A 19,691-nucleotide genomic window follows, 5' to 3' on the forward strand; every position below is an offset into this window, starting at 1 on the left:
AGCTTTTTTTTTTTTTTGTATTTTTAGTAGGGATAGGGTTTCACCATGTTGGCCAGGCTGATCTCGAACTCCTGACCTCAGGTGATCCACCCGCCTCAGTCTACCAAAGTGCTGAGATTATAGGCATGAGCCACTGTGCCTGGCCTAGAACAGGTGTCCTTTGCCTACCTTCCTTCTCTTTTCCTCAGTCACATTAGAGAGAGAAGGGTCTTGCTCCAAATCCCATTCTGGAAAAGGCAACCTGATACAGTTTTGTCCAGGACCCACCAAACGTGCACAGCAATGGCCCTATCAATGTATTGCAAATGAAAGGATGAGTTGAGTTAAGTTTTGCTTTGCTCTCCGGCTGTTTATAAAGCAAGCTTGAGAATCAACCAGAGTGAATGATTGACAGGAGGAAGGGAGGAAGGCATAAAAGGTGACTGCCTTCACCTTCTTACCTTCAAATAGCCCCTTCACCTTCTTACCTTCAGAATAGCCCTTCTATTTATCTCTTTTCTGCCTTCTTCTGTCTTTCATTTCTTTTTTTTAACTGAAAGTGAGGTAAGGAGAGAGAAGGTCTTTCCGATATTTTCCTTAGCATCATGAGACATCCCAATTCAGAGTGAAATAAACATTTAATTACCTGGAGTGCTTGGGATAGGGTATTCTTCTTTAAGTTTGTATTTATATTTGTATGTATGCATTCATGCATATATGTTAGGAACTGCTTAATCACCAGAAAAAAGTTTTCCTTCCACTTTACCCTTTTCTTTCACTTGCTACTTTGGCACCCCTTGTGAAAAAAGCTTTCTAAAAGCCTGAATCCATATTCTTGCCTGAGAGGTGAGTTGAAATGCAGGCATCTAGCTTAATATCTAATTATACTGGTGCTTAGCTGCTACCATTGAAGCCAAAAAACACGTCTCCCCTCTCCCACAGCAAAGTCCCTCTCTGTCATCTTAAGATCTCTGGGAGGCATATATTTGCATCAGAACAAAGTGACTGAAATATGTTTCTCGGACCTCCTCACAATGGTCTCTTGCCCACAAACCGTATAAGGCCACTGTAGGCGTGCGGCTGCAGGTATCTTCTGAGATGATCGTGCTTCTGGTTACCCTGTTCTCTTTGCAGTATTTCTGGTCATAGCAGTTTTTCTGAGGTGGTTCCCTTGATGCCTCATGTGCAGAAGCTGCTGCATGGAGGATACTGTATCCTGGATCCTGGATACTGGATCAAAGAGTATTGACTGCAGGCTGAGACTCAAATTGTTTGTTCATTAATTTGTTGAAATAATTGAGTATATCTTTTGCTCCTAAAAAGTAGAACACATATTATCAGATGATAACTAAGGGTCAGAAAATTCAAATGGCTTGTCAAAGGTAACATACATGGTCATAATGGCACTAAATGGAGGGCCAACCATGATAACATAATAATAGTAAACAAAGCATATAGAGAGATCAACAGACAGACAAATAAATACTTAATATAAATCAGATACTCTGTATGTGTCTGTTGACGCATCAGGCATTGTACTAGACACACTATTAAAATCACTATTAAAACATAGATTTTATAATCAAGAGTCTTAGAATCTGATCAAGAAGGCAGACCCACAAGAAAACGATAAAATGCAATGAAATAAACATTGAAAATGGAGGAAAAATAAAGTTCTTAAGATCACAGGGCACTTAAATTGACTTGAGGAATCAGAGTGCAAAGATCTTTGCACAGCATATTTGGAGAGCATTGAATGATTTGATACACTGAAGCCAAAGTATAAGTGCAGAACTGACAGCACAGATCATGAAAGACTGTAGTACATAGAAAGCAATGTAAATTAATGACATTCCACCACACACAGACTTTCTATGTTACATTAGTGTTAAATGGTTGCACAAAAAGGGGAAATAAAGTTATTTGAAATGATTTTAACAAACAATTGTCAGCAACTTAACAATCAATTGTCAAATCAATTGTTAAAATGATGTTAATCAATTGTTATGTGATTTTCATTTAACAAGTATTCATTGATCACCTGCTATGACAAGCACTGTTTTAGGCCTTTGGGGTACATCGGTGAACAAAATGAATGAAAATCACTGTCCTCACAAAGCTTATATTCTCTTTATTATAAGTTTATTTTATATTATTGTATATTTTATTATTATATTTAATTATAATTATTATAGTTTTATTATAAATTTATTTACTATAAATTACTATATATACAAACATGTATTGCTCCATATAGTTTCACATATAATGGGGAATATACTGTATTTTTTGGACAATTTAAGAAATACTCAGTGTTAATTTTGAGTAAAATAGGTCTTTTGCCTCTTTTATCTTAAAACTTAATTCTAAGATTTGACTCCACTGTAGTCAATTAACAATGGAGAACTATTAAGAAATTACATGCAAATGAAATAATATTTGCATTTTGGGAAGAGGACGCAAGCAGTGGAGTTGTTTGATAGGTAATGCCTGAGACTAACACTGGGGAAACTCATTAGGCTGCCACTGTGTGAAAAATAATTCAATAAAATAGGACAATAAGGCAATTGCAACATTTAGGATTATTGAGACAGAGAGGAGTTTAAAATCATTCCCAGGATTCTGCATTAGATAATGAGATGATGAGTAACAGAAAACAAAAAGGGTTAATACAGGTGAAAGTACTTTTATATCCCTTCATTTAACGTTCACAGAAACTATAAAAGTTTGGTGCCAGTGTAACTGTACAACTTGTTGGCTTTTGTTTTTCTTCATAACTTTAGAAGACCTTTTGGTTCTGTCTGTAATATATAATCATGCCTTAAAGCTGATTACAATTTTCACTGTTAAAGATTCACACTTTGGCTACCTTTTCATTTATTACTCACAACTGCAGACTGGGTTCATAAGGGCAGAGGTAGAAGCCATGGTTGAGTAGCCAGAGAATCTAGAGCTGCTGTCAGCAAATTGAATCGTCAGCATTCTCAAGGAAATCACCTGCTGGCTTATTAAAGTTAATTGCTTGCAGGTATCAAGTTCCTTAGCCAGAACTATCAAAGTCGCTGTGAGAGAGGTGATTAAGACTGTGCTGGGAGCTTGGCAAAGCTGGATGAGTACCATCTCATGGGGTGTCTTAGCTTCAGGGAGACTGCTTCCTACGTCCACATTGTTTGTTTCTTCCTCCTTGCGCTTCCACCATCCCCTACTCCTGTCCCCACCGCATGCCACCTTATCCAGGTAATGTGTTAATTTTGATTCTCTAACATTTGACAGGCATGTATTAAACATTTATTTCCAGCCTCAAAAAGCACTGAGATAAATAACACAGCCTCTGCACACAAGGAACTTCCAGTCGAGAATAGGAGACAGACTTTTAAACCTATGATTATAATACTATGCCATAAATTCTAGAAACTGGTTAGTCTAACATACTATAAGGTGGTATAGAGATAAGGTATATAGTACATATATATGTTTACATTTTCATTATCTGCCTTTGGGGACTGGGATAAAAGAAGATGGAAATATTTACCTATATCAGTCGGAGTCCTCCAAAACGAATTGGCTTACATGGTAGGGGCTGGCAGGTCTGAAATCTATAGCGTAGGTTTTATATAAACTCAGGCAAGAGTTGATGTTGCAGTATTAAATCTGAAATTTGTAGAGCAGGTTGGCAGGCTGGAAACTCAAGCAGGATTTCTATGTTAGTCTTAAGGCAGAATCCCTTCTTTTGGGGGATACCTCAGTTTTCTGTTATTGTTTTTGTTTGTGTTTTTATCTTTTGCTCTTACGGCTTCCAACTTACTGTGTGAGGTCCACCTACATTATCAAGGGTAATCTCTTTAATTAAAGTCAATTGATTAATAAATGCTCACCATGTCTGTAAAATACCTTCACAGGAGCATTTGGATAAATATTTGACCAGACAGCTGGGCACCAAAGCCTGACCAAGTTTTTTTGCTTTGGTAGGCCAAAGTCGGGCGAGGCACTGCAAATGTATAGAAATTCAAACTCCAACATATATTGAAATTATTCCCTAGGATAGCACTTTAAAATTCAAGCTTATTCCCAGGGTAAAGACATCAAACACCTAGGTAGTGCCATGCTTAGATCCAGGAAAGAAAGGTCTTTGTCCTGGGCCCCATGCATTAGAGGGCCCCACATATGACAAAAACACAAACATAAATGCCTGTTACCTCACTTCTGGCCTACAGCACTGGCTCACTGCAATCTAAAACATTCACTCTCATGATTAATATTATTTGGGCTACCAGAAAATTCTTCTCCACATTTTTTCTTACATCCTAGTGGCGAAAAGATAGCAAAGCTCAAATGCCATAAACATTTTCAGTTTGAACTGCTGTCAACATGAGAGATGAATATCTTATTTTGCAGCAGGGGGGTGGGGTGGGCTAGGTTTGAGCACTATAAAGAAAATATACATAAATTATTTTCAGATTCTTCCTTGTGGAATGAACACACCAAATCATTGCATAATCAAGGATTGTTTTCCTAGGTAGAGCTGAACATCACTTTTCTTGTATCTGTTCATGTTTCATTGGTAGATTTGAAAGTCCAGACAAATTAGCATAGCATTTGTACATGATAGGTATATTTTAGATTATTAAATAAATCATAGTACTCCTATACTTTTCTATATTTGGGGTTAGAGAAAATATGAAGTGTGCTACCAGTTCTTCATATTGGCAAGCAAATGGATAGTGGATGCTCAATGTTAAAAGAGACAAAATTAAATGAGAAAATGTCAGCTTTAATGAAATATTCTGAAATTAAAATGTGATGTTCCTTATATGCATTTCAGTTTTTGACTTAATAGGTAATTTGAATATTTAAGAAAGAATTATGAATTTTTAATTCATAATTATTTAATTTTTAATAAAATATATTTGAATTTTCTAACTTCAATACAATTTCATTTTAGTTTAAATCCTTTGGCTCATCATTGTCAAGAAATTAATTAAAAATCTTGACCACAGCAATATAATTTTGATGAAATAAAGAGGAGAAATATAAATTTTATGGAATACATGTCTGTTTATTAATTAAGCTGGTTTTATTTTATTACTTATATAAACATTGCCATCTCAACAAGAGAATGCCCAGGTATGCTCTCAAATATTAAATTTAATATCTTTGACATTTTGCCAACTTTTAGTCATCTAAGAACTATTGCCTTACACGATACTTTTCATTTGTCATTAAAAATTATATATTTAAGGCAGCACAATTATAGAACATATTTTATTAAAGTTTCTTAGTTTTTAAATAACTTTTAAATATGTAAACATGTGGTATGTGGACCTCCATTTCTACTGTTGCTTTGGGTCCTGCATATCTAGGAGTAGGCTAACCAATAAGCAATTGAGACAGCATCTAGGAGGGGGCATGAACATCCTCAAGGAGCTATGACTATTCCAAGAGATGGATGACAATCTTTAACTTGTGAACTAGGGGTGGGAGGATGTGAGGTGGGATAAGTAGTGCCCTTTCTATTTTTTCCTATGCCTCCTTGCCCAGTAAACAGACTTTCTTTCTTTTTAAAGAGCTGGATGTAAAAAAATTTAATTCGGGAAAATTATGTAGGTGGACCTGGAAGAACTGGAATAGGCTGTAAGTAAGTTATTGAAATTAGCCCTCAGCAATCATTCTGAAAAAGGGGACATTTGAGCTCGATCTGGAAAGATGAATCTGAAAAGATGAATAGAAGCCCTCTAGGTGGATGAATTGTGTGTGGGAAGAGGTGCACTAGGAAAAGGCAAAAAGGCAGAAAAAGCAGGTTGCTTCACAATATTTCAAAACTTTCATATGACTAAAACACTGGGTGGGAAGGAGGAAATGGAAAGAGAAGGGCTGAAATATGAGAACAGAAAGGGTATTACACTTCTTCCCAAGAGCCTGGCTTTTATCCTTCAGAAGAGACTCATTAAAGGAGTTTTAAGCAAGCAAATGACATGATTGGTTTTGCCTTTTAAAAATATGACTTTAGAACCTTGGTTTTCAAATTTTAAAATGCATGAAATCACTTGGAGGGCTTGTTGAAACACAGATGGCTGGGCCCCACCTCCAGAGCTTCTGACTCAGTAGTTCTGGGGTGGAACCCAAGAGTTTGCATTTCTAACAACTCCTGAGTGATGTGATGCTGCTGATGTGGGAACCATACTTCAAGAAGCACAGCTCAAAAAAGCAGAGGTGGATGGTGAATGGTTTAGAAAGATGAATCTACAGAAAGTAGACAAGATATGGGGATTAGTGCAATAAAGTTGGGAAAAATAAAGAGTGTTTTATGTAAGCAGTGATGAAGGGTCTAAATAAGAGTTTTAAGAAACAGTACCTAACTGAATTTGCAAGGTCTGGATAAGGAAGACACAAGTGTTGAAGATGACTCTGTATCTGGCTTGTTTTTGAAGGTATGAAAGAGCCCAGGTCTGTAATCTAGAGAAAGAGAGAAAGAGAATGGATTTCCGTGTGTAGTCATTGGTGTAAAAGTGCAATTTAATTGAATATCATGCAACAACTGGATTACTGAACTTTGGGTGTGCTGAACCAAAGAAGATGGAAAGTTATTTACTTACAGAATATACTAGCTCCATTAGAAGTTTGAGGTCAATATAGTTAATACACGAATGTTATTTATCAATAACAGTCAATACACCATCACGATTCGATCATTTTGGGTGTGGTTAAGGATTGGTCTCCTCTTTGGAGAGTGCCTCAAGCCTTTTACTTAATTACTGTCTAACAAAGTAGATCTGTCAGAATGGGTATTTTTACTTCATTATATTCTATCATGTGATTTTCTCTCTAGTATGTCCTTCTACTTTAAAATATTATTTTAGGTTTAGCAAAATTAATATTACTCTATTTAACAGGGGGCAGGATGCATGTTCACCCTTAATATTTGAATGAACCAGGGCAAGAGTATAAATGAAGGTGTCCCCTTCCATTTGTTGAAATATGTAAATATGTGAAAGTTATAAACCAAGCCAACAAACTCTTAAAGAAAATATGTTCTGTTCTTCTACCTTCACAAATAGAACTAAATAAATTTTCAAAATATATGGAAGGCTATGCCTTTTATATAATTTAAACTTGGCAAAACATCAAAGATGGCTGGATTTGCTTATTCTGCATCTCTGGGATTTTGGTTGATGAGCGTGTGGTGATTATACGTGTCATAAAATACAGACAGACATGGTTCCTACATGTTATATATTAATTTCATTATATTTCTTACATCATTTTAGTGAAATTACCAAGTAGGTTACTATAGTAAAATTTTACATAATTAATATTTTATTGACAGTAATGATTTAAAGGATTAAAATATAAAACATAATTGTATTTCAGTGCTCAAAATTTAAACATAGTTGTATCAAAAATGTTTCTTCAAGAAAAATACAAAATTACAAAATTAGAAATGTTTACTTATTTTCTAAAAGGCTTTGCCAGTGTAACTTTTAAAAAGATGGTACAAATTGGCCAGGTGTGGTGGCTCACGCCTGTAATCCCAGCATTTTGGGAGGCAGAGGTGGGTGGATCATGAGGTCAGGAGATCGAGACCATCCTGGTTAATACGGTGAAACTCCATTTCTACTAAAAAATACAAAAAAATTAGCTGGGTGTGGTGGCGGGCGCCTGTAGTCCCAGCTACTGAGGAGGCTGAGGCAGGAGAATGGTGTGAACCCAGGAGGCAGAGCTTGTAGTGAGCTGAGATCCGGCCACTGCACTCCAGCCTGGGCGACAGAGCGAGACTCCATCACAAAAAAAGAAAAATAAAAGTACAAATTATGATTAATGTATACCCACACTCAAAATTGATTTAATTAAATGGACAAATTTAAAAATTGTCTAATCAGTAATAATTTTATAATGTTTAGAATTCATTGCTTATATAAATATTTGATGTCACACTTCAAGAATGATGTTTAGACCTATATATAAACATGTTTAAGAGTGACATAAATTGTTTAATAATGCAAAATATTCTTCAATCACCATGTGGAACTATTGTGACTATTGTAGGAACTGCTAAAATAAAGGATTAGAACAAGAAAAGAAAATACTTTTTATACCTGGAACATAATACCAAATGCAAGAAATATTGCATCCATCTGAGATGATTTAATGAGTTCATTAATTTATCCTTTTCTCTGCTCTCAGTACTTCCGTTGCTCATAGTCTCTTCACAGTGGGAAACTGTCCTTCTTGAATCCAGACAGTAACACAACCCACAAACCTTCACCTTATTAGGGCACATTCCCTTTTTTATTTTAAGACTTTAAAGAAATGGGCAACAAATGTGGGGAAATATTTCCCCAGGATCTTAATGTTGTGATTCAGGGAAGCTTATATTTAACACACAAGAATGCTATTTCATATGGCAATGACGGGACATAATGGAAGGTTTTCAGTGTGAAGTATCAATACTATTACCGTAGATACTTTAAAAGATAAAAATACTAAATTGTAACTTTCTTTTTCTCAGCACACTCCATTCAACTCCTTTCCCCTCTATAAGGTTTGATCTCTTAGAAATAACTTGTTTGATGGATAAAGTGCTCTCTGTAGTTTTTCAAATTAGATAAATCAAATAATACATTCCTTACATTAAAGTACAGAAAGTCCCTAAGGAGCTGGAGTTGAGAGTAGAGGGGAGGTTAGAGACATTGGCCTGAAAGAGGAGTATGTAACAAGGAGGAAACATTAACTGGCTATCTAGAGGGGACTGTGTGAAGAAAGGAGGGTGTCCTAGTAGGTTAAGGCTGCTTTTAACAAACTACCATAGATTGGCTGGTTTATAAACAGCAGAACTGTATTTATCACAGTTCTGGAGGCTGGGAAGTCCAAGATCGAGGCATCAGCAGATTCCATATTTTGGAAAGGCCCATTCTTCATAGACAACCTTTTTCCTGTTACCTTACATGGTAGAAGGGGATGAGGAGTCTTTCCCGGCCTCTTTTCTAAGGGCATCAATTCCATTCCCGAGGGCTTCACCCTCATGACTTAATCACCCCCAAAGGCCCCGCCTGCTAATACCGTCATCTTGAGGATTAGGATTTCAGCATATGAATTTTGAGGGACACAAACATTCAGACTGTAGCAGAGGAGAAGGGGGAAAGGATGAATGTAGGTGGATGGAGATTGGGAAAGAAGGAAGAAGAGAAGAAAGATGGAGAAGGGTGTGAGAAACATGGCAATTAGGAATTTGTAATGTATGTTTAAAAAATAGCAAGGAGTACAGTGTCACAGGAAGGAAGTGAGCAAAGGAGAGAGTAAGAGCAGCTGAGGACAGAGAGGTATCAGGGGACCAGTTGAAATGGGGTTTTGCAAGCATAATGAGTATCCTGAATGATATGAGATATTACTGGAGGGTTTTATTGGGAGGAGTTACTTGAGTTTTAAATGATGATTCAGATATGATTCGAGAATAGAATATAGGTGGACAAGGCTTATATGAGAAAGATTCTGGGTTACTCTGAGTTTAGTCCAGACATAAGAGCGAGAATGAGACTCTGTGGTGGACCGGGAAGATGACAGAACAGTTTTTATTGCTGTACTGTGACAGTGTTGCCAGGATATAATCTATTAGTAGGGAACCAGCAACCCAACACTGTGAATTGAGCTTCCAACTCTAGGTGACCATTTTCGTTAATTTCTTTAATTAAGATCTTTATTGCTCACAGTGAGGACAAAAACCAAACAACAACAAAGAAGGCCTGCCAGGAACCACACTCTAAAACACTTAAAATACCAGTCTGCTAAATATTGTCATATAAAAGAGATTCTCTGGTTAGAGTTACTTTGGGAACCAAAACTGAAAAGGAAAGAAGCCATTAGTGATTAAGAGAGATGGGAAGTGAGACAATTACAGGAACCAAGGTGAGGGCCCTGCTATTGAATATTGCCAGAGGAAGAAATGATTTGAAAAGATTTTGGAACTTATTTCTGTCTGTTGAGAAGGAGAAATAAGATATGGGCAGGCACAGGCATTAGAGAGACCCAGATCATAGCAGCCTGCTAGCTTTGTGGTGCTTGAGCCTCCTGTGTGGAGTTAAAGCTCTGTTACCTTGAGGGTTTCAGAGAGAGGTTCGAGAAGTCCCTAGAGCATAAGGAGGATCCCTTACTTAAGGTCTTAGTATACTAGTAACACAGAAGCACCCAGCTTTCCCAAAACTACCAGAGGCACTACCTCGAGAGTGGTTCCTTGATGTTAAGTAAAGACATAGGAAATAAGTATAGGCATATGAATGATTCTATGCTCACTACAGTTGTTACTGTCATGTAGACACATTATAAGGGTATGAGCTTATTTGTGGTGCAGTCTAGCATAGGTAGCTGAATGTGAGATGTCTTTTCTGTTTGTATCAGAGGAAATGTAAAATAAAATCATTCAGCATGAAAATGTGTTGCTCAATTTTCAGCAAGATTTTCTTATGCTACTATAGCGCTCCGAAGGAAAGAAACACATTCCGGTGTGTCATAGCATTAGTAAGCCAATGAAAGTTGACAATATATTCAAATGTCTCTTGCCATGTGTGAATGTGTTTGTGTGTGTGTGTGTGAGAGAGAGAGAGAGAGAGATTAAGAGAGACTGATTTGACATTTATGAATAACTTCTCTATATTTTATATTCAGAAAAAATTGCTAATCACTTTCAGCTAAAGTCAAACCATTCCGAAAATGGTGACTGACTACCTTCTTGAATAATATGGAAATATCAGAGCCAGCTGATTTGGGATAACAGCTCTTTGGGACAATGAATTCTTACTCAACATGCAGTCTACATGTTTGCCTATCATTTAATTCCTCCCTCTTTACTCATCAAAAATTTTAAAATCCTGTGTTCTAAACTGCCTAGGGGAATTAACTGATATAATTTTGAAGTACATGTTTTTGGATATTCCTTGTCTTTATTGTGAATCTCAGCTTGTATCACATGTTTACTATTTAGCATTTGAGCATCTGCAGAGAACTTAGCACCATCCTTCCCTTTCTAAGATTTGCAGCACATACGTGGCTAATAAATACGAAGCTGGATGATATAGACAACTCCATTGGCTCTGTTTCAGCTCTACCACTGTTGGACCTTGACAAGAGGCATTAGGAAAATTTGTTTTTGGTGTGAAGGAGGTTCTTGCTAGGTTTTGCCTAGCAAAAATGGGCACAGTCAGAAAAGATGGCTGGGGCCAAGGCTTGGGGAAGGCAACAAGAAAGAGTAAAAACTTCAGCCAAATATTCTAAATAGTAAAAACATAAGAAAGGTAAGAACTTTTGAAAGTAAGGGTTGGGTGCAGTGGCTTATTCCTGTAATCCCAGCACTTTGAGAAGCTGAGATGAGCAGATCACCAAGGTCAAGAGTTCGAGACCAGCCTGACCAACATGGTGAAACCCTGTCTCTACTAAAATTTACAAAAATTAGCCAGGCATGGTGGCACACACCTATAATCCCAGCTACTAGGGAGGCTGAGACATGAGAATCACTTGAACCTGGGAGGTAGAGGTTGCAGTGAGCTGAGATCACGCCATTGCACTCCAGCCTGGATGACAGAAGGAGACTCTGTCTCAAGAAAACAAGAAAAGAAAAAAGAAAAGCCCACCCAGTAATCCTAACTTATGTTGTTGAATGGGTAAAGAAGCAACGCAGAGAAGTACAAGGAAGACAAAAGCAGATTGAATAATGGAATGAGGGACACCTAGGAGGATACATTATTAGAGAGGTCAAGTACTTAAATTCATTTATTTCATGATATATAGCTGTTTTTCTTTAACATTTCAATTAAAATTTCTGAAGTTTCTGAAGTTAAAGTTAAAGATAAAGTTTATCTTGCTGAAGTTTCTTACTTTTTTTTTTTGTTGTTGTTCTTGTTCACAGTGAAAGGATGAATAAAGTTTCTTGAAGAGACTAATTGTGTATTCCAGGTCCTGTATTGCTTGACTATATGCAGAATATATATTCTAACAAATCAGTTTGAGATTTGTGTCAACTGGTAGAAAATAGGATTATGTTCACTCACCAAAAATGTCTTTGAGAGTAGGTTTCCACACTGCCTACCTCGGGTGGCTAACTCTGAATCTTTCGATCTACAACTAGAAGAAAAAACTGCATAAACTGCTAACACATTTTTAAAGATTCTACAGCAAGGCATGGAGGAAATTAGTAGTATATTTAAAGGACGTTCTATAGATAGAAAGTGCTATGTGAATAAAGAAGTGGTATTATTTGCAACCTACCTGATGCAAACAGAATTACAAAACTGTAATTGTAACAAGCGCATGACAAAGTTTTAAGATTTATTTCAATGTTGAATTATAAATATCTTAAAGAGTTTAATTCTTGCCTCAAACTATATTTAAAATTACAACTTTTAATGTATCTTAAAATATATTTGAATATATGTCTAGAATATATATTGACAACTTTAGGAAAAAATTTATTAAAGAGTTTCATATATAATTATGAATGCTTTAGGAGCCACATACAAATTTTTCTAAATTCAGCTTAGCTTATTGTTAAAGATTTCTTCATAATATTATTGTGAAGAAAACTTTATTTCTTCATTATCACAAAGATAGGCTAATTCTTCATTATCATCACAAAGCTAATGAAATTATCTTCATTAAAGATAATTTCGTGTACTCTAAACAATCTAGGCCATTCCATCATTCTGGCAGCAGAGCATGTCATTAATGATAGATAAAATTTGAGAAACCAAATGTTCTATCAGTTAGAAAATGATTTTCTCAAAAGGGAAAGCCAACTTTTGGGGTATCTAGTGTCTTGACTCTTTTAAATTTCATTCATGATTATAAATAGTTTTAAATATTTTAAATAAGTGTCAATCATGTAATTGCCCTTATAGAAGAGTAGGAAAACCTTGAAGAAATGATTCTGCTGTGACCTTGAGTTGCTTTGCAGAAAAAGAAGTGGAATGTGTGAAGACACCATCTTCCACACTGGATTTGCCAGTGACTGCTGTTGCCCTAAACACGTCTTTTCATGTTTCTGGATCTCGATTCTCACGTCTGTTTATGAGAGTGTTTGCCAGATGGCTTCTAAGAACCCTTCCAGTTTCAACATTCTATGTCACTACAATTGGCCTTGATCTCAAAGGATGGACACATTGACACATCTAATTTATTTTTATGAGTATTTTATTAGGGGCAAAAGCAATGTATAGTGTTATTAGCTTCTTTCTTAATTTCTAATAGCATTTCAAACGTCATCATTGTACATTTCTTACTATAGTATTGAAATTTACACATTAGGGTTCTGATTTGGTTAAAGAATGGGAGGCTTATAATCAGCCATGTTTGCTGGTATTGTACCTATCCACACCTGTTAATATGTATTTCCTATTTTACAAGCCCAAGGGGTCTTAAAGAGTGGGCACTGAAATGACCATGTGTTACCTACATATAAAAACATATATACTAGTTGATCTCATTTAAATTCTTGTTTGTAATAACCAACACCAACTTTTAATATAATTCATACTTTTGTAATCAATATAAGTCAGTGGAGAAGTAATGAGGAATAAGTATTTTTATTTAATGGTAGTCATAAACCCAGGTGTCAAAAAATAGATGTTTTTTCTCTAAATAATTTCTGTTTGGAGACAGAATGGCAAAAATTAAACCTTAGCCATTTGGCAGCTCTCTAATTTATGGCGGTTTCCATATTGCCAAGGGATGATGACCTTTATGCTACCATTTCATCTGACATTTGCTGAGACTCATTATCCTTTCTAGACATTCGCTCATGCAAGTTGCTACTGAATCAGTGCTTGTTCCTGTCTACAAGTCCTATCTCAGCTATGTTAAGACCCCTTTTGGAAGATGGGAGTCATGTTCCTGTGCCACATCCAAGCACAGGAAATTCTATGGACTGTTGTAGGTCCATCTAAGGAGACACAGAGCCCTGAAACAGACACAGAGCAAGCCATTCTACCCTGAAATCTTATTTCCCTACATTCTAGGTTTTCACAAGTTCATATAAAGTTGTGTATAAGGTTCTGCTGCTGTGTTTATGAGTTTGGTCTAGAGGAAATGAGGTCTGGGAGACTGCAAATGCCAGATCCTTCCTGGTCTTTACAGGGCCTAGACTTTTTAACACTAAAAACTTCTAGTGTATATCACTTGGTGAGGTGATAAGTATAGAACAAAAGCTCACTGGAGTTGGGGAAAATAGAAAATACAAGATAGAAAAATGGAAAAGAAAAAACATGGGTTGATATTTCAAAATTATTATCCCACCACACAATGATTAACTCTCTATAAATGGCATCTATTTCCATGGTAGTGGTGAATTCCCTGGATAAGGAAGCAGAGACTGAGACTAGTTAGGAAAACCTTACAACCTTACGAGGGATTTCTGCATTGCCTGGGTGGTGAGACATGATCAACTTGGGGTCTTTTCTGGCTCTAAATTCAGTGATACTCAGTAAAAATATTATTTGAGAGAGCTATATCTTTCCTGAAATTTCATGACAGCTCTCTGCCCTCTTGTTGTGGGCCGAATTGTATTTCTTCCTTCCTCCTCCTCATTCATATGTTGAAGCCCTAACTCCTAGCACCTTACTTGGAATGAGAGTGCATTTGGGAGATAGGGTCCTACAAGGGGTAATTAAGACAAAATGAGACTTCTAGGATGGGACTTTACCTAACATGACTAGTGTCCTTGTAAGAAGAGGATATTTGGGTACACAGAGATTCCAGGAATGTTAGTTCGTAGGAAAGTCCATGTGAAGACAGAGCAAGAAGGCAGCCACCTGCAAGCAAAGGCAAGAGGCCTCAGAAGAAACTAGACCTGCCAACACCTTGATTTTGCACTTTTAACATCTAGAACTAGGAGAAAATAAATTTATATTGTTTAAGCTACATCCAGTCAGTGGTGTTTTGTTTTGGCAGCACTGGCAAACCAAAAAAGCTCTGTATGGTGGTCACATCTAGACCTTGTACACTATGCTCCCCAGGAAAGGCTCTTGCCAGAGATGATGTGTTTTATAATTAGTGGCAAAATTATTTTTAAATATATGCTTGGGATTTTCCTGTTTCTATAAAGTTTATTTGTACCTTTTATAGTTCTTCAGAAAAGGGAAATCAGCTAAGACCCTAGACTGAGTGACTTTAGCATTATGACAAATGAAACGGTTGATATTTCCTACCAATTATGACTGAATACAACAGAACACTTTGTCCTAAGTAAATCTATAAAACATTTTGAAAAGACTTAAGTGGATTTCAAAAGTGCTTGATAATAGCTTTGTTCTAAGGAGGTACGATATGAAGACTTGGAAAGTGTTGTCTGTAGTGATTGTTTATATCCATCGTAGTTGCCTGGTTAGTTAACACCAGTTGACACATGAAAGACAGTTTTGAAATAGGTAGCTTGCTTTTCTACCACCTTATCACTTCTTTATTATCCATGTATTTCCACCCAAGAAATTGGTACTCTGAGTTAGTTTCTTTTCTATTAATATTAAATGAAGTGTTTATATTAAATCTCTAGTCCAAGGATGTAATCTTAAGGACACTTGGTGCTCCCAACATGTTAGAATCAATAGGAAAGACATTTATGGATTCCTACAATTAAGATGAGCAGCTAGGGAATAATTCAGGAAATCTTATTTAATTTCTACCTTGCTGGATACTATACATGATACACAGAATGTAAGAGGGAGCCCTGCCCTCAAAGATTTTATGATCTAGTTGCTAAGACAAAAAAAAATTAAAATGTAATTATTACAAAAGACTGTAAAAGTGGCCATACTTAAAATGCACTGTGGCCATCATTGCCTAGATATTAATTTTATAAGCTGCTCTTTCTCCATACGTTATGTAGAAAGTGGATGTGGGCTAAATTAATATGAATGCAGCTTTTATAGATATTAATAATATTATCTAATAGTAAATTTTTCTAACTGAAGTTTGTTTTACTGATTGAAAAATACCTTCCCAATATTTTTATCTGGGAACTCTAAGATAAATAAGGAATTTTTAAAGGGTGGCTTATTTTTATTTTTTAAACATCATTAAATGCTTAAATTGGACACATAAGTATTCTTATTATTTTAAACATTCTCTGTCTCTTTAGTATTGATATCTTTTATAATCTTCCTGTGTGTCTCTTATATTCTCTGCTAATTCTGTTAGCCATACATATTATAGTATTTTGCAATGTCTCTTTCCTACTAATGTTTTTGTATTTTCAGTCTTGGTTCTCCTTCCTGCAAATTTCACACTTCATTCTACTGAAACACTCTCTCATTACTGTGACTTCAAATCGTTTTTTCATTATGGTGTGGACATTTACAGAAAAACTGAAACTTCTCTTTTATTTAAACTGTTGTGACCCCCCCCACCCCAGTTTTCATATGGACTGCATGGCCGGAAGAACTATATATGCATTTATTCCTCATAATCCAGTATTAATTTTTAGGGTAAAGGATTATCTTTCTACCAGTGTTATCAGGAAGACAACAGCCTAAAAAGCAAGCTGACATTTTCCTTCCTATTGCCATCAGTTTAAAGAACAGATTATTTTTAACCATTCTTATTTAACTGATTGAGGCAGTAATGGCTTCTGTGTATTTTTTTGATCCACTGCTGTTTGGTGTGTTTATGTACACAGTCAATAATATGCCCAGAAATGAGAAAAATCTCTGTCTTTGGAGACTGAAAATGTTCATTCAGAAGATGGGCTAAAAGTGGGCCTTGCAAGACTTGCATAGGAAGAGCAGTGGAGCCATATGGTCCAATTAAAAAAAAAAAAAAAGATAAGCTATCTTTTGAGAACAATGAGTAGATTAATTGCTTGAAAGCTGCATTTAAGAGTGAGTATAAATATTTGTTGAAAGGAAGGAAGGAAGAAAGGAAGAAGGAATGAAGGAAGGAGACAGAGAGTTGCCAAGGGAGGACAACTGGTTTATTTGGATAGACTGGAGAATTTCAATTGTTTTTTGTATGCAGTGGTAAACCTGGGGATGTTCTTGTTTCTGTTGCACACTGATGATGTATGAAATACTGTTCTAGAGGCAGAAGAGGTTTACCACAATAATTTAAAATGTCACAACGTGAAGTACGGTCAGGGACTGATAACAGAGAGAGGATAATACACTACTTGAGTAAAGATTTAGCTGAGAAGATATATTTGCTATGAAGTGATATCAAAAATGACTGGCTTGAAAATACTTGTGTCTAGGAGAATTGTGTTGCTTAGGATTAGAAGGAATTCCTACTTTGTGGAGAAAAATGAATATTTTTGTTTCAAAAAAGAGGTGGGAAAATATAGTTGAGCTAGAAATGAATAAAGGGCTAAGACAAAAATCAGTGTAACCATGGGTACTATTTAGTACTGACAGTATTCTTAAAAGGATCAAAAAAGAACATGATAAAAAGTAAAAATGCAAATAGAATAAAATAATATAATTTGTCAAAGGAAGGGATATTATGCTTCCAAAAAAAGATGGAGTAATAAACAAATACACAATTATGTTTAGAGATGTCAACACCTCAATCTCAATAACTGATAGAACATTCAAACCAATATATTAGTTAAGGATGTAGATGACTTAAATGGCATTATTATCAATTTAATCCATCTGACATTTATACCTTCCAACAAAGAAAATTCAAAGCCTAGATGGCTTCACTGATGAATTCTACCAAACATTTAAGTAAGAAATAGTACCAATTACCAATTATATGCAATTATTTTTCAAAAAATTGAGCAGAGAAACTACTTCCCAACTCGTTCTCTGAGGCTAACACTATCCTGATGCTAAAACCAAAGACATTATAAAAAATTAATAAATATATGGATCAATATGAATATAGATGCAAAAATTTATTTTTAAAATGTGAACAAATCTAATTCAACAGTATCTAAAAGCTTAACATATCCTAATGAAACAGGATTTATCCTGAGAATACTAGGTTAGCTAACATTAAAACAAATCAATGTAAGTTTACCATAGTAACAAATTAATAAAGAAAACCATATGATTATTTCCACAGACAAATATATGACCAAATTCAACTAAAGTAAACACTAGGAATGGAAAGAAAGTTCTTCAACTTGATAAGAGGGGTCTATAAAAAACAAACATCGTTAGAGCAGCAAGACTGGATACTTTAAGATCAAGAATAAGACAAAGATGTTCACTCTTACCACTTGTGTTCAGCATTATACCAGATGCTGTAGCTAGTGCAATAAGGAAAACATTGAATGAATGAATGAATGAATGAATGAATGAATGACATCCAGATTAGAAAGGAAGAAGTAAAACTTTACAGATGACATGAGATTATTTATGTAGAAAATATGTTGGAATCTACTAGTACAGGTTGAGCATCACTAATCTGAAAATCCAAAATGCTTTTTGGAACACCTACATAATACCACAAGTGGAAAATTCTATGTATGGCTTCATGTGACAGGTGTAGTCAAAAAACAGGCTCTGAGCACACAGTTTATTCAGCATCCCCAAGGGGAAAAAGACCCTCTCAGACCCCTTCACCTATGAAATATATCTTTCTTAAGTACCTAGATTCCTCCACCCCCACTATGCAAGCACACTCATAAAGGGTAATAAAATAGCATGTATGCAGGCCAAACACACCAATGGCAGGTTTCCAATAATGTGTCACATGGGGCCAAGAACTACATGCATTACTGTGTTTTTATTTTCTTATTCTCTGCTCTAAAGTGTAAAGATTATTAAAAATATTAAAAAGTCCTGTAGTTACCCCATGATACCAGTATTGGGTAACAATGATAAGAAAAAGAAGCATTTTTGTTTCTCTACAGCACAGAAAGTCAAACTGTTGAAGAAACGGGACAGTGGTGGAAATTGAAATGTTTTATAGAAGAGTATAGTGTTGGAATGACTACCGTATATGACCTGAAGAAACAGAAGGATAAACTGTTGAAGTTTTGTACTGAAAGTGATGAATAGAAGTCAATGAAAAATAGAAAAGCACTGTTTACAGCTAACAATAAAAATCTTGATTGTGTATTTAAAGAGTGGATCCATTACCATTGCAGTGAACACTTGTCACTTAATGGGATACCAATCATGAGACAAGCAAAGATCTATAATGATGAAATGAGCATTGAAGGGAACCCTGAGTATTCAACAGGCTGGCTGCTGAAAATTAAGAAAAACTATGACATTACTTTTTTTTTTTTTTTTTTTAAATTTATTTATTATTATTATACTGTAAGTTGTAGGGTACATGTGCATAACGTGCAGGTTTGTTACATATGTATACTTGTGCCTTGTTGGTGTGCTGCACCCATCAACTCGTCATTTACATCAGGTATAACTCCCAATGCAATCCCTCCCCCCGCCCCCCTCCCCATGATAGGCCCCGGTGTGTGATGTTCCCCTTCCCGAGTCCAAGTGATCTCATTGTTCAGTTCCCACCTATGAGTGAGAACATGCGGTGTTTGGTTTTCTGTTCTTGTGATAGTTTGCTAAGAATGATGGATTCCAGCTGCATCCATGTCCCTACAAAGGACACAAACTCATCCTTTTTTATGGCTGCATAGTATTCCATGGTGTATATATGCCACATTTTCTTAATCCAATCTGTCACTGATGGACATTTGGGTTGATTCCAAGTCTTTGCTATTGTGAATAGTGCTGCAATAAACATACGTGTGCATGTGTCTTTATAGCAGCATAATT

At 35.8% G+C, this 19,691-nt stretch overlaps 1 protein-coding gene across 1 annotated transcript in view; it reads left to right on the forward strand.

Moving 5' to 3' along the window:
* CTNNA3 (catenin alpha 3) overlaps nucleotides 1-19,691 on the forward strand; it is a 1,732,244-nt gene that overhangs the window by 944,409 nt on the left and 768,144 nt on the right. The window lies entirely within an intron of this gene.

The sequence above is a fragment of the Theropithecus gelada genome, chromosome 9 (assembly GCF_003255815.1).
Source record: "Theropithecus gelada isolate Dixy chromosome 9, Tgel_1.0, whole genome shotgun sequence".
Lineage (NCBI taxonomy): Eukaryota > Metazoa > Chordata > Mammalia > Primates > Cercopithecidae > Theropithecus > Theropithecus gelada.